This window comes from Lepidochelys kempii, chromosome 1, assembly GCF_965140285.1.
Source record: "Lepidochelys kempii isolate rLepKem1 chromosome 1, rLepKem1.hap1, whole genome shotgun sequence".
Classification (NCBI taxonomy): Eukaryota; Metazoa; Chordata; order Testudines; family Cheloniidae; genus Lepidochelys; species Lepidochelys kempii.
Genome location: NC_136380.1, coordinates 88,981,186 through 88,993,766, shown reverse-complemented (window position 1 = coordinate 88,993,766; position 12,581 = coordinate 88,981,186). Strand labels below are relative to the sequence as shown.

Genomic DNA, 12,581 nt, shown 5'->3' with positions numbered 1-12,581 from the left:
ACCTGAGGAGGCAGCAGGTAAACAAACCGGGCCGACCTGCCAGGGACTTTCCCTGCACAAGTGGCGGAACAAGTTTGGGAACCACTGCCATAACACATAGTTTACCAGTTCAAAATTCTTTGCAATCAAGACTGCAATCCACAGTGACTTAGTAGGATAGCTCCACCCTTTGGATAAATAGATCTGTGATGCATATTGGAAAGAATAATTCTGTCTATTGCATCTAATGTGAATATAGTGAAAGTTCAGACATTCATTTTCACAACATAACCTTTTTTCTAAGACAAAAAACCAACAAAATCCACTATCTTTGTCCTTTCAAGTGAATGATTTTGACAACAGTATCACTGGGAGGAGTATTTTATCTTATTGTATAGAAAACACAGATTTCCAGTATGAAGTAATATTTGCACATTTTTTTGTAATTCTCCTGTGCACTACTTACATTTGTATTTACAAACTCTATTTGCAAGAACTACAGGATGCCATGCAGTTCTTTTCAAAATAATTATATTGCATATCCTAACACCAGTATCCAAGTCATACAATTATTATCCAGTAATGTACAGCATGACAAATCTTGATTTACTGAATTGTCATCATTTTAAATAATTTAGAATTGTTCAAAATATTTATGAATAAGCTAAAAAAGTTTGCCATTAGCAAATCAATACGTTTTATGAATGTGTTTATGTCCTCTTGAAATATTCCACTAGAATAGTAGCCCAAATTGGAAACTGCTTCCTTAACATTATTATTATCATTCTTTATTCTTGCGGTCCAAATACAAGACAGAACAAGGCTTTAAGCAAGCAAGCAGGCTGGTCTGCCTTGTCAGCTTTCCACCCTCTCTTTTATTCTCCCCCTCCTCCTGCGCATTACATACTCCAACAGATAAAAGGAATACACTGGCTTTGTTTAATATTCTTATTTACCAATTTCTATCTACCACATTCCTTCCTCTCGGGCCTTGAGCCCAGTCCTGGGAGGCTTCCCAAGGTTCATGTCCTCTGGGCGAGTTTCCAAGGTCCATGCCCTTGAGAGGAGCCGTGTGTGCACTGCTCCTACACAACACTCAGGGTGTGCCCTGAATGTTGCCAAGTGCATGAACCCTGCATGAATCCTTCATCCCCTCCTTTTTTGTTTATTTGTGCTCGGCCATCTCATAGTAGCCATCAATTTGCTTTTGCAAGCCATTAACTCCAGGACAGACAAGGTCATAACTCGTGGAGCCTGCCAGGGCGGGTCTTGACAAAGCCTTAACAAAAAGGAAATACATTGCACACAGCAACAGCAAAAAATAAGCCCAAGAAGGTAAAGTGTAGTTGGCCGGGCCCCAATTAGCCATGCTAGCGTACTGGGAAGAGAGGTTCGCGTAAGCAGCGAGCATCGTCTCATTCCCTATTTCCTCAGGGTGATGACATACTGGAATAAGGCACGTACCTAACAATTCTTCAGCTGCTACAAAATCAGATAAAGAAAAGTGGGTAACATTTGCTATTGAAGCCAATCTTTCCCATAGGTTATATGTCATTCGGGCCCATAACGGAGGAGGCGCTCCCGAGTCAACCCCTACAGGAAATAGCAGGCACATAGGGCACACAATCAATACAGAATTAGCAGTGATTTGGGCGAGAATGGCCACAAACAGAGTCTCAGGAGTCTCTGGCTGTTGGTTTGCTGCCAGTCTTCGTTGAGCCGCAGCGACCAATGCTTTCACTGCTCCCCATGTCACGGGCTGGCTTGGAATGCTACGTCTCCTCCGTCTCCATCCCGCCATTGTCGACCCGGGAGGCAAGGTCAGCTGAAACTCCAGTATGGGGTTCGACAGCCCCTGGTGCCACACCATGCTGTTTCAGTGCCGGTCGCACACACCGGGCCAGAACCCACAACTGTCCTGCAGGGAGAGACACAGCAGCATATCCCCGACCCCAAGTAATTAAAGGTACTGGGCCCAACCGTTGCAGATCGGGCAGCTGACGGTAATAGACACGCGGTCTTTCCAATAACTCGGACTTATGAAAATGCCAATCCGTGGGGGTCTGCTGATCTGTATTCAGTGTTAAATTATTTAAAGTAAACAAAAGGACATGCAATTGTTGCTGAATGTCTCCTAAGGTTTGGAGACGCAGCTCCCCTTGTTTTAATTGTTTGTCAAGCAAGGTTTTTAGCGTGTGATTTGCATGTTCAACAATAGCTTGGCCTGTGGAATTATAAGGGATCCCGTGTTTGAGACGGACGTCCCATTGGGCACAAAAGGTGGAGAGGGCTGTGGAGCAATAGGCTGGGGCATTATCCGTTTTTATCTGGCTCGGGCGACCCATAACATCAAAACAGGCTAGCAAATGGTGAACAACTTTGGGAGTGGCTTCCCCATGCTGTGGGGTCGCCCAGAGGAATCCCAAAAAGGTATCAATGAAAACATGTAAAAACAAATAGGGGCGGAATTGTGGCATGTGAGTGACATCCATTTGCCACAGCTGATTTGCTGCGGTACCTCTGGGGTTAACGGCATAAGAAAAGGTAGGGGCAGCAGCGGCACAGTGGGGGCAGGAACGAACAATAGAACATGCATGATCAGCAGGAATGTGAAACTGTCGGGCCAAAACAGAGGCAGACTGGTGAAAAAAGGAAAGGCTTTCGATGAGGTCAGAAAAAAGGGAATTTATCTGACCACGTAACGCACGATCAGCACGCGCATTGCCCTCAGTGAGTAGCCCAGGCAGAGGGGTATGACTGCGAATATAAGCAACACAATAAGGGAAATTAAGAGTGGCAAGGAGATACTGTAAGGACAAAAACAGGCGGAGGAGGTCCGCATCAATCTGAGGGGTAATGAGGGCCAGGGCTAAATGATCGATTACCTGATAAACATAATGCGTGTCCACAATCAAATTAAAGGAACAATCAGCAAAAAATTGAAAGGCCAAAATAACAGCAGCTAGTTCCAAGGACTAGTGAAGCTCTCCAAGCGCTGTGCATGCAAATGTTGTTGTACAAGTGAATGAAGTGCTTTCATCTTTTCTAGGGGGAGGGGCCACTGGTCAATCCATACGGGCTCGAAGGATTGCCATACCAATGGTAATGCAGAGGGCAAGGTGGGTGGGGGAGGGTTTTGGGCCATTATATATTAGTATCAAGGATGGTGTCCAGCTTTACAAGTAAGTCACGGCCCCAAATATTGAGGTGGACAGGGAACACAAAAGGGCGGATCGTAGCAAGGGCACGACCTCCTGGTTTAGAGACCGTGACCCAAGACAAACTTTGGCGCCCGGGTTTGCTACCCCCGATCCCCCACAACTATTTAAAAGGAACTGTTGGCCAACTGACCGGCCAGTCCTGATCACGAATCACTGTAACATCAGCTCCAGTGTCCACCAGCCCTGTAAAAGGAAAATTATTTAAAAGAAGTGTTAACTGAGGTTTCGAGGGGCGGAGCGACATTGTTAGAGCAACAAATTGAGAGGATGTGTCGTGAGGCGGCGACTGAGACAGCGTCGATCAAAGCCGCCTCCGCCCCGTGCTCAATCCTCTGCAGCTGGTACCTGATAGGGGACTAAAATCAATTGTGCAATTGACCGTCCACGCGGGAGCGACTGCGGAAGATGGGTCTACACCTGAACCTTAATAACACCGGTGTAATCGGCGTCAATGACCCCTGGGATGACAAAAAAAAACCTGTTTCCCAGCGTGTGAGCGAGGGAGAACCAGACCCACAAATCCAGTAGGGAGAGGTCCCATCACCTGTGTAGGTATGGCGCAAACCTCCCCCGGCAACTGAAAATCAGCGTCTTCCTGCATAATCAAATCAAGCCCTGCACTTCCAGCAGTCACCGCCCTCATGGAGTCGATGGATTTTAAGGCAGAGGAACAGTTTTCTGAGTGGGGAACACCCCCATTTGGCCCTGGGTTCGGGGGGGACCCGTCGTGCGGTTTCCTGACCCGCTACGACACTGATTAACCCAGTGATAGCCCTTCCGACATTTGGGGCACTTATTTGAGGGGCGGGCGGGCACCGTCGGTGAGCGGCACTCCCGCTGAAAGTGACCCTCCTTACCACAGCGATAACAACGCTTCCCCTCCTTTCCGCTTTTCCGCAGGGCGGCGGCCAAAACCCCAGCTTTATGTGCTTGTGTGCCGATGTTTTGGCATGCCTGCAGCATGTCCAACAGCTCTAGAAGGCCAGCGGCTTGTGCCGCCTGGAGAGCACGGCAGCAATCCTCGTTCGCATTTTCAACCGCCATTTTTAACAGAATCTCCTGAGCTGCCGCAGGGTTATCCACCTCTCGGAGGATAGACTCCTGCAATCTGTTGGTAGAATCCATAAAGGACTCTGATGCACCCTGACGGATACTGGCAAAGCTTTTGGTAGGCTTGCCTGAATCCAGGACCTTCTGGAAAGCATGCTGGGCGCAGGCAGAAATAATGGGGAAGACAGCCTGCTGGAGTTGAGACTGCATCTGAACGGTAGCAAATGGGCCCTCCCCTGCTAACTGCTCATAAGTGACACCTTGCGCTATATATACCTGGGCTTGGCGTTCCGCCATCTGCCGATACTCACTAAGCCAAATAACATACTGACTGGGTGTCAGCATCATGCGCAACAGCGCCTTCCAATCTTCAGGGACCAGGGTGTACACAGTACCTAGCCCTTCAAGGAGACCACGTACATATGTGCTAGTGAGGCCGAACTCGCGAATCGCTTTCTTTACCTCTCTGATCACCGAGTAAGGCAAACTGACCCAGTTTGCAAGCTGGTTGCCCTGGCCATCATCCTGCCAGGTCACTGGGCAAACTGAGACCAGATCAGCTAATTCCTCTGCTGTAAGATCTGGGCGAGTCGTAACTGCGTGAACCATTTGTTGCACCAGCGAAAGCCCCTGAGCAGACGCGGATGACCCCCCGGGGGATCCCGGAGCATGGGGTCCCACGGGAGGACGGTGACCACTCATCGGCTCCAGAGGGGAAGACAAAGGAGGCGGCAGTAATTGAGGCACTGGGGGCGAAGCAGGGGGAGGGATGGCTGCAGGAGCGGACGGGGGTGGCGAGATCGGCAGCCCCTCTATTGGCGCAGGAGAGGGTCTTTCCAAGGCGACACGCTGTGTCACATCGCCAGGAGGGGGGATGGCTGCAGGAGCGGACGGGAGTGGCGAGATCACCAGCATCTGTATTGGCGCGAGGGAGGGCCTTTCCGAGGCGACACACTGTATCACGTCGCGGCAGAGGTGCCAGGCATGTGAAGCCTGCACGGGCGCCCGAGGCTCTTTGTGCAATGTCTGGCCCAACCTCTCCCAGTCCGCTAGCTTAAGGGTCCCGGCATCAGGGTACCAAGGGCATTAGGCATTCACCTCCTGTAGCAGGAGAGTGAGTTCTCGAGCGGGGCAGTCATGCTGAGCTTTACGCAGCAAATACTGCAGCTCATTGCGATGTTGCACTTGCAAAGCAGAGAGGGAGCTTCCCATACTTACCACGACGAAAAATACTCACCGGTATCCGCGAAGCGGTTGAGTGACGCGTCTGAAACCCTTGCCGGCCGAGGTGAGTGCTGAGGTCCCCACGTTTGGGCGCCAGTTGTTGCGGTCCAAATACAAGACAGAACAAGGCTTTAAGCATACAGTCAGGCTGGTCTGCCTTGTCAGCTTTCCACCCTCTCTTTTATTCTCCCCCTCTTCCTGCACATTACATACTCCAACAGATAAAAGGAATACACTGGCTTTGTTTAATATTCTTATTTACCAATTTCTATCTACCGCATTCCTTGCTCTCGGGCCTTGAGCCCAGTCCTGGGAGGCTTCCCACAGTTCATGTCCTCTGGGCGAGTTTCCAAGGTTCATGCCCTTGAGAGGAGCCGTGTGTGCACTGCTCCTACACAACACTCAGGGTGTGCCCTGAATGTTGCCAAGTGCATGAATCCTGTATGAATCCTTCACTTTATCATGGTAACACCCAAAGTAAGCAAAATAAGCTATCACCAGTTGAGACATAACTTAGGCATAATACTTTGGCTTATTCCTTGTAGATAAAATGGACCTTGAGAAGACAGTAGTGACCTTTTTGACGTCCATTAGCACCAATCCTGGTCTGCAAGAGCAGGTCTCTGAAAATGGCAGCTGTCCCTTCACACTGACAGATCTGACACTGCAGTATCCCACCTCCATTCTGGCTTGGGCTCTTATTCTCCCATATGAATAGATATTACACGTTGTTTTGCAAATCACTTAAATCTTCTTGTGCACCACCTTCCTCTACACTTATGGAGCCCCTCAAGAGGTGTGAAATGGGAGAGTAAAGAGGCAGGCTTTGACTTTAAAAAGACTGGGCATTGAATGTAACCAGTCAAGTTAGGAGGAAAAAAAAGATAATTGTTTTCCTCCTGACAGCTCTAGAAAGTATTTTGTGTGGTTCATGACTACAATGAAAATAAAAAAAATTGGATGCTACTTGACGAGCTGATTAATATAATCTGAGAGATCACTCTTGCTGTAAGTGTTTAAGAAGTTCAGACTAAATTTATATTGCTGTTTGAATGCATTACCTGTGAGTTTACATCTTCTCTCTTTCTTCTTTATTGGTCTACTTACATGGAGAGGCTGGGAAGACAGGAGCATAACTCAATAATTCATGTTTCATGGCATAGTAATACATTGTGCTCTGTCTTTCCCGACTTAAGAATTCACTATGAGTGAGACACAATAAATAATTAAATAAGCAAATTCTATGCCAATCTATAGGGGAAATTGAAAGCAAGTGTCCCAACATTATATTATCTTGGAATTAACATCCTAGATTTAACTCCACTTGTGCTTAACACATACTAGGCCATTTAGCCAGACGTGGCCCCCTCCATTTGCTCTTCTGAGTGCAGTCTGCACAGTTTCCTGTTACACCATTACAAAGCCAGAAGCAGCAGAAAATCCTCAGTGATGTTAGATGCTTGCTTAAATCTGCATTGCTCTATATAATCAATTGTATTCATGCTTATCAATATGTAAACAATTAATGTAAGGAAAGAGTGAGATTTTTTCCCATTGGCCTTTATGCACACTAAGAGGCAAATATTGCCTTTTATGGAACCATGCTATTATCTTGGTGAAAGTATAAATCTCAAGATGGGCGGCCAGGTCAGGGGTACCAACAAGGAAATGCAACAGCATGCTAAACTCGAGACCGGACCGGCAGCAATAGAGCCCTCCCGCAGATCCGCAGGGACTTTGGGGACTCTCATCACCTCGCGGATGATCTCTGGGCAGCCTCAGCAACCTGAAAAATTGAAATCAATGTATGCCCGCACCTACAGCCGCCCAGCATGAATGTGATGTTTGTGTGAGTATAGCCCTATTAGACAAACTCAACTCACGCCAAGAAAACCTCAGTGCTGCTCAAGTTCACCCTTTGTCTGGGCTCATTCCTTGGCTAGTCCCAAGGACAGGTAACATTAAATGGTGGAGAATGTGGGCAACAAAGGGTTAAATTCAACTTGTGCAGCATCTGATGAACAGGCTTCGTGTTCTCGGGACCCAACTATCCTCCAGGTAGGCTAGGAGTCCCAGATAGTGTCGGGCATTTCCCCTCTTGTCCCCTTGAGTACCACAGTAGGTAGTTCGACACACCCTGGGTAGGACACACCCTCGGCACTAGGGGAAAAGGGGGCACCATGCCGATGTTCGGAAAGGGCAAGAGTGAGAAGGAAAAAACAGAAAAACGTGAGTGTAGCACGGTCAGCTGCCCTTCACCCTTTTTGGCATGGCTCCAGAATTTAGGCACAGATCCCTGGAGTCCCAGGGTGATCTCGGGAGGGGACATGATCCTGGCCCTAGAGAATAATTATGAGAAGTATTTAGCATTATATAAACTCGACAAAAGGGGGCAGACTGCCACAGAAGCATGGCTTCTGTGGCAAATATGTCAGTGGTAGGTGAAGACTCACAAAATGGGCCCACCAAAGGGGCAGCCCTTCCCAGCTCAGAGCCTCCCTGTGGAGAGCACTGTTGAAATTTGGTGAGGACATAAACAGATGGGATAAGAAAAGCATGGAAGCCCTGGCCCTCAGGTGCATGGAATTGGGAATCACCTTTCCAGAGACTGAACCGAGGTGACACAAGGAACAGGACAGCACCCAACATGCTGATCTGCCCTTGGGGACCGATCCTAGGGAGGCCCTGGGATCCTCTCAGAGGTGGGGTGGGTCCCCATAATTGTGTTGACCCTTGTAGAGTGCGGAAACCCCCATCCTCTCAATTTTAATTAACACAGGAGCAGCAGTATCCTTGATGCTGCCTCCCTCCATTGCGGGACGGCGAGCAGGGACAACCACCTTGGTGGGATTCAAAGGATCCTGCGTGAAAGTGGAAAGTTGGCAGGGAGTCCTGTCGTGGGTAGGGCCCCCATGACAAGTGTGTCCTCAGGAGCCAGCTTAAAGCTATAGGAACACCAGCCTCCATCAATGGACTCCGGTAAGGAAGTGGGGAGCATTAAAATATTGCTTTTCTGTTTCCCATCCATAGGTCACTCGTAGGAGGCCTTCCGGGACTGACCACGGCAGGGTGGGACCTCCGGCTGTACCCACCACCTAGCGAGAGAATGCCATGGTTTAATATGATCACTGGTCAATGGATTTACCACCCTAAACTCAACAGGTCCCTCATATGTCAAGGTGCAAGATCCTATACGAAACAATCAGAAGCCCCCCTTCTCTGTTTCCAATTGCTTACACCCTTCCAATCCATGACCCATGTGATACGTTGGCCCCACATTCTGGGGGTGACCCATGGTTCCTCTCAAAATTCCGATTGACCTGGTGGGAAAAACATCACGCACACTGTCAAGGTTCCTCCCCCACTCTGAACTCTAGGGTACAGATGTGGGGACCTGCATGAAAAACCTCCTAAGCTTATCTTTACCAGCTTAGGTCAAAACTTCCCCAAGGTACAAAATATTCCACCCTTTGTCCTTGGATTGGCCGCTACCACCACAAAACTAATACTGGTTACTGGGGAAGAGCTGTTTGGACACGTCTTTCCCCCCACAATACTTCCCAAAACCTTGCACCCCACTTCCTGGACAAGGTTTGGTAAAAAGCCTCACCAATTTGCCTAGGTGACTACAGACCCAGACCCTTGGATCTTAAGAACAATGAACAATCCTCCCAACACTTGCACCCCCCCTTTCCTGGGAAATGTTGGATAAAAAGCCTCACTAATTTGCATAGGTGACCACAGACCCAAACCCTTGGATCTGAGAACAATGAAAAAGCATTCAGTTTTCTTACAAGAAGACTTTTAATAAAAATAGAAGTAAATAGAAATAAAGAAATCCCCCCTGTAAAATCAGGATGGTAGATACCTTACAGGGTAATTAGATTCAAAACATAGAGAACCCCTCTAGGCAAAACCTTAAGTTACAAAAAAGATACACAGACAGAAATACTTATTCTATTCAGCACAGTTCTTTTCTCAGCCATTTAAAGAAATCATAATCTAACACGTACCTAGCTAGATTACTTACTAAAAGTTCTAAGACTCCATTCCTGGTCTATCCCCGGCCAAGACAGACTATAGACAGACACACAGACCCTTTGTTTCTCTCCCTCCTCCCAGCTTTTGAAAGTAACTTGTCTCCTCATTGGTCATTTTGGTCAAGTGCCAGCGAGGTTACCTTTAGCTTCTTAACCCTTTACAGGTGAGAGGAGCTACCTTTAGCTTCTTAACCCTTTACAGGTGAGAGGAGCTTTCCCCTGGCCACGAGGGATTTCAAAGGGGTTTACCCTTCCCTTTATATTTATGACACACACTAGTTCCATGTCCACTGGATCCCCCTTGTCCACATGTTTGTTGACCCCCTTAAAGAACTCTAATAGATTAGTAAGACATGATATCCCTTCACAGAAACCATGTTGACTTTTGCGTAACAATTTATGTTCTTCTATGTGTCTGACCATTTTATTTTTTACTATTGTTTCAACTAATTTGCCCAGTACTGACCTTAGACTAACCTGTCTGTAATTGCCGGGATCACATCTAGTGCCCTTCTTAAATATTGGCATTACATTAGCTATCTTCCAGTCATTGGGTATAGTAGCTGATTTAAAGGAGAGGATACAAACTGTAGTTAATAGTTCCGCAGTTTCACATTTGAGTTCTTTCAGAACTCTTGGGTGAATGCCATCTGGTCCCAGTGACTTGTTACGGTTAAGTCTCTCAATTAATTTCAAAACCTCCTCTAGTGACCCTTCAGTCTGTGACAATTCCTCAGATTTGGGCTCAGGTTTGGGAATCTCCCTAACATCCTCAGCTGTAAAGACTGAAGCAAATTAATTAATTTAGTTTCTCTGCAATGACTTTATCGTCTTTAAGTGCTCCTTTTGTATCTTGAGCTTCCAGGGGCCCCACTGGTTGTTTAGCAGGCTTCCTTCATCTGATGTACTTAAAACACATTTTATTATTACCTTTTGAGTTTTTGGCTAGCTGTTCTTCAAACTCCTTTTTGGCTTTTCTTATTACATTTTTACATTTAATTTGGCAGTGTTTAGGCTCCTTTCTATTCACCTCACTAGGATTTGACTTCCACTTTTTAAAAGATGCCTTTTTTATCTCTCACTGCTTCTTTTACATGGTTGTTAAGCCACAGTGGCTCTTTTTTAGTTCTTTTACTGTGTTTTTTAATTTGCGGTATACATTTAAGTTGAGCCTCTATTATGGTGTCTTTGAAAAGTGCCCATGCAGCTTGTAGGGATTTCACTCTAGCCACTGTACCTTTTAATTTCTGTTTAACTAACCTCCTCATTTTTGCATAGTTCCCCTTTCTGAAATTAAATGCCACAGTGTTGGGCTGTTGAGGTGTTCTTCCCACCACAGGAATGTTAACTGTTATTATATTATGGTCACTATTTCCAAGCGGTCCTGTTATAGTTACCTCTTGGACCAGATCCTGCGCTCCACTCAGGACTAGCTCAAGAGTTGCCTCTCCCCTTGAGGGTTCCTCTACCAGCTGCTCCAAGAAGGTGTCATTTAAAGTATTGAGAAATTTTATCTCCGCATTTTGTCCTGAGGTGACATGCACCCAGTCAGTATGGGGATAATTGAAATCCCCCACTGTTATTGCGTTTTTTATTTTGATAGCCTCGCTAATCTCCCTTAGCATTTCATCATCACTATCACTGTCCTAGTCAGGGTGGTCAATAATAGATCCCTACTGTTGTATTCATATTAGAGCATGGAATTACTATCCATAGAGATTCTATGGAACATGTAGATTCATTTGAGATATTTATTTCATTTAATTCTGCTGTATCTCCTCTTCCAGCTGGTAAGTAATCTTGGCTCCTGTTTACTTACTCTTTAATATTTCTGAGGGTGGCAGAGTCTCACAAAATTGAGTACCATCAGTGAATTTCATTGAAGTGATGTTGACTCTCTCAAATCCTTCCAACATAATCCTTCATATTTACCCTAACTATTTGTATAAACCCTTCAGGTCACATAAACCGAAACCAATCTGAACAATTTGTAACCCAGCATTTATTATAGATCCACGCTGCTAACACCCATCATTTATTAACATCCCACCTTCATTTGTTAATTAATGCACATACTTTGTCTCTAATACTACTTCCCCTTGACAAACTTTTAAATGATCATCTTAATGCCTGTATCTTAGCATTAGCTCATTTATGTTAATGGTGAAAGATCAAGTTAAAAACATAATTTGAAAATTGATTTCATGATGATTTAGAAAGATCTCAAAAAATATCATGCCCAAGAATAATCTAGAGATCATGCAGCCACTGTGCTGGCCCTGTATCTGATGGAAACCACTTCAAGCCAGAGGGTGCTGCACCCCCAGCACCCCTAATTCCATCATCTATAATTTTTTTTTTTTTAAAAAACTAAGTTATAAAATCATAGACTTCAAAAAAGGTTACGTATCTGACTAAAAATTGTTCTTAGCCCAAGATTCTTGTCACTGTTTGAAACCCAAACATTGGAGCACTAGGATATTGAAAGTGAAATGAATTAAAAGTTGTAGAATTGTTTTTTTTTTCATTGTGTACACTTAGTAAAGCACAGCCAGGCTGCAAAGGCAGTGTTGCACAACAAAAAACCTGTAATCTTTTCCTGCTGTGAAGAAACAAGCATGAGCTGCCACCATCACAAATATTTTTTAAAGTACACTTAAAACTTTCCATGTTTTTCCAACTCTCTAATTCTGTAAGGAATGGCATTGTGGCCATTTATTCTACCATTTAGTTCCACTTGTCTGTGGGAGTCTTTTCTTTGCCAACAATGGGCTTTGGGTCAGGTCCAGAGGATGTGACACAGACACACAAATTCCTCTGTGAATGCCTGGATTTTATCAAATCTCCACAGAGTGGGGATGCACCTTTCTAGGGAGCTGCGATCGGTCGAACCTGCGGACTTGGCAGGTAAACAAATTGGCCCGGCCTGCCAGGTGCTTACCTTGGCAGGGATCGGCAACCTGGTGTGCCAAAGGTTGCCAATCCCTGCTCTAGACAGTGCTTCTTTTTAAATGTATAGACCATAGTGTTAATTTTAAAAAAATGAAATAGATTGGGCTACTTTTGG

At 45.9% G+C, this 12,581-nt stretch overlaps 1 protein-coding gene across 2 annotated transcripts in view; it reads left to right on the top strand.

Annotated features, from left to right (window-relative positions):
* SLITRK6 (SLIT and NTRK like family member 6) overlaps positions 1-12,581 on the top strand; it is a 117,407-nt gene that overhangs the window by 24,013 nt on the left and 80,813 nt on the right. Inside the window, exon 1 of one of the 2 annotated variants that reach the window (XM_073347563.2) lies at positions 6,512-8,653. The exons of the other annotated variant lie outside the window; for it this stretch is intronic. The gene's annotated coding sequence lies outside the window, so the exon portion shown is untranslated. Of the gene's footprint in view, positions 1-6,511; positions 8,654-12,581 lie in introns of those variants that run through there. 2 annotated transcript variants of the gene reach the window in all.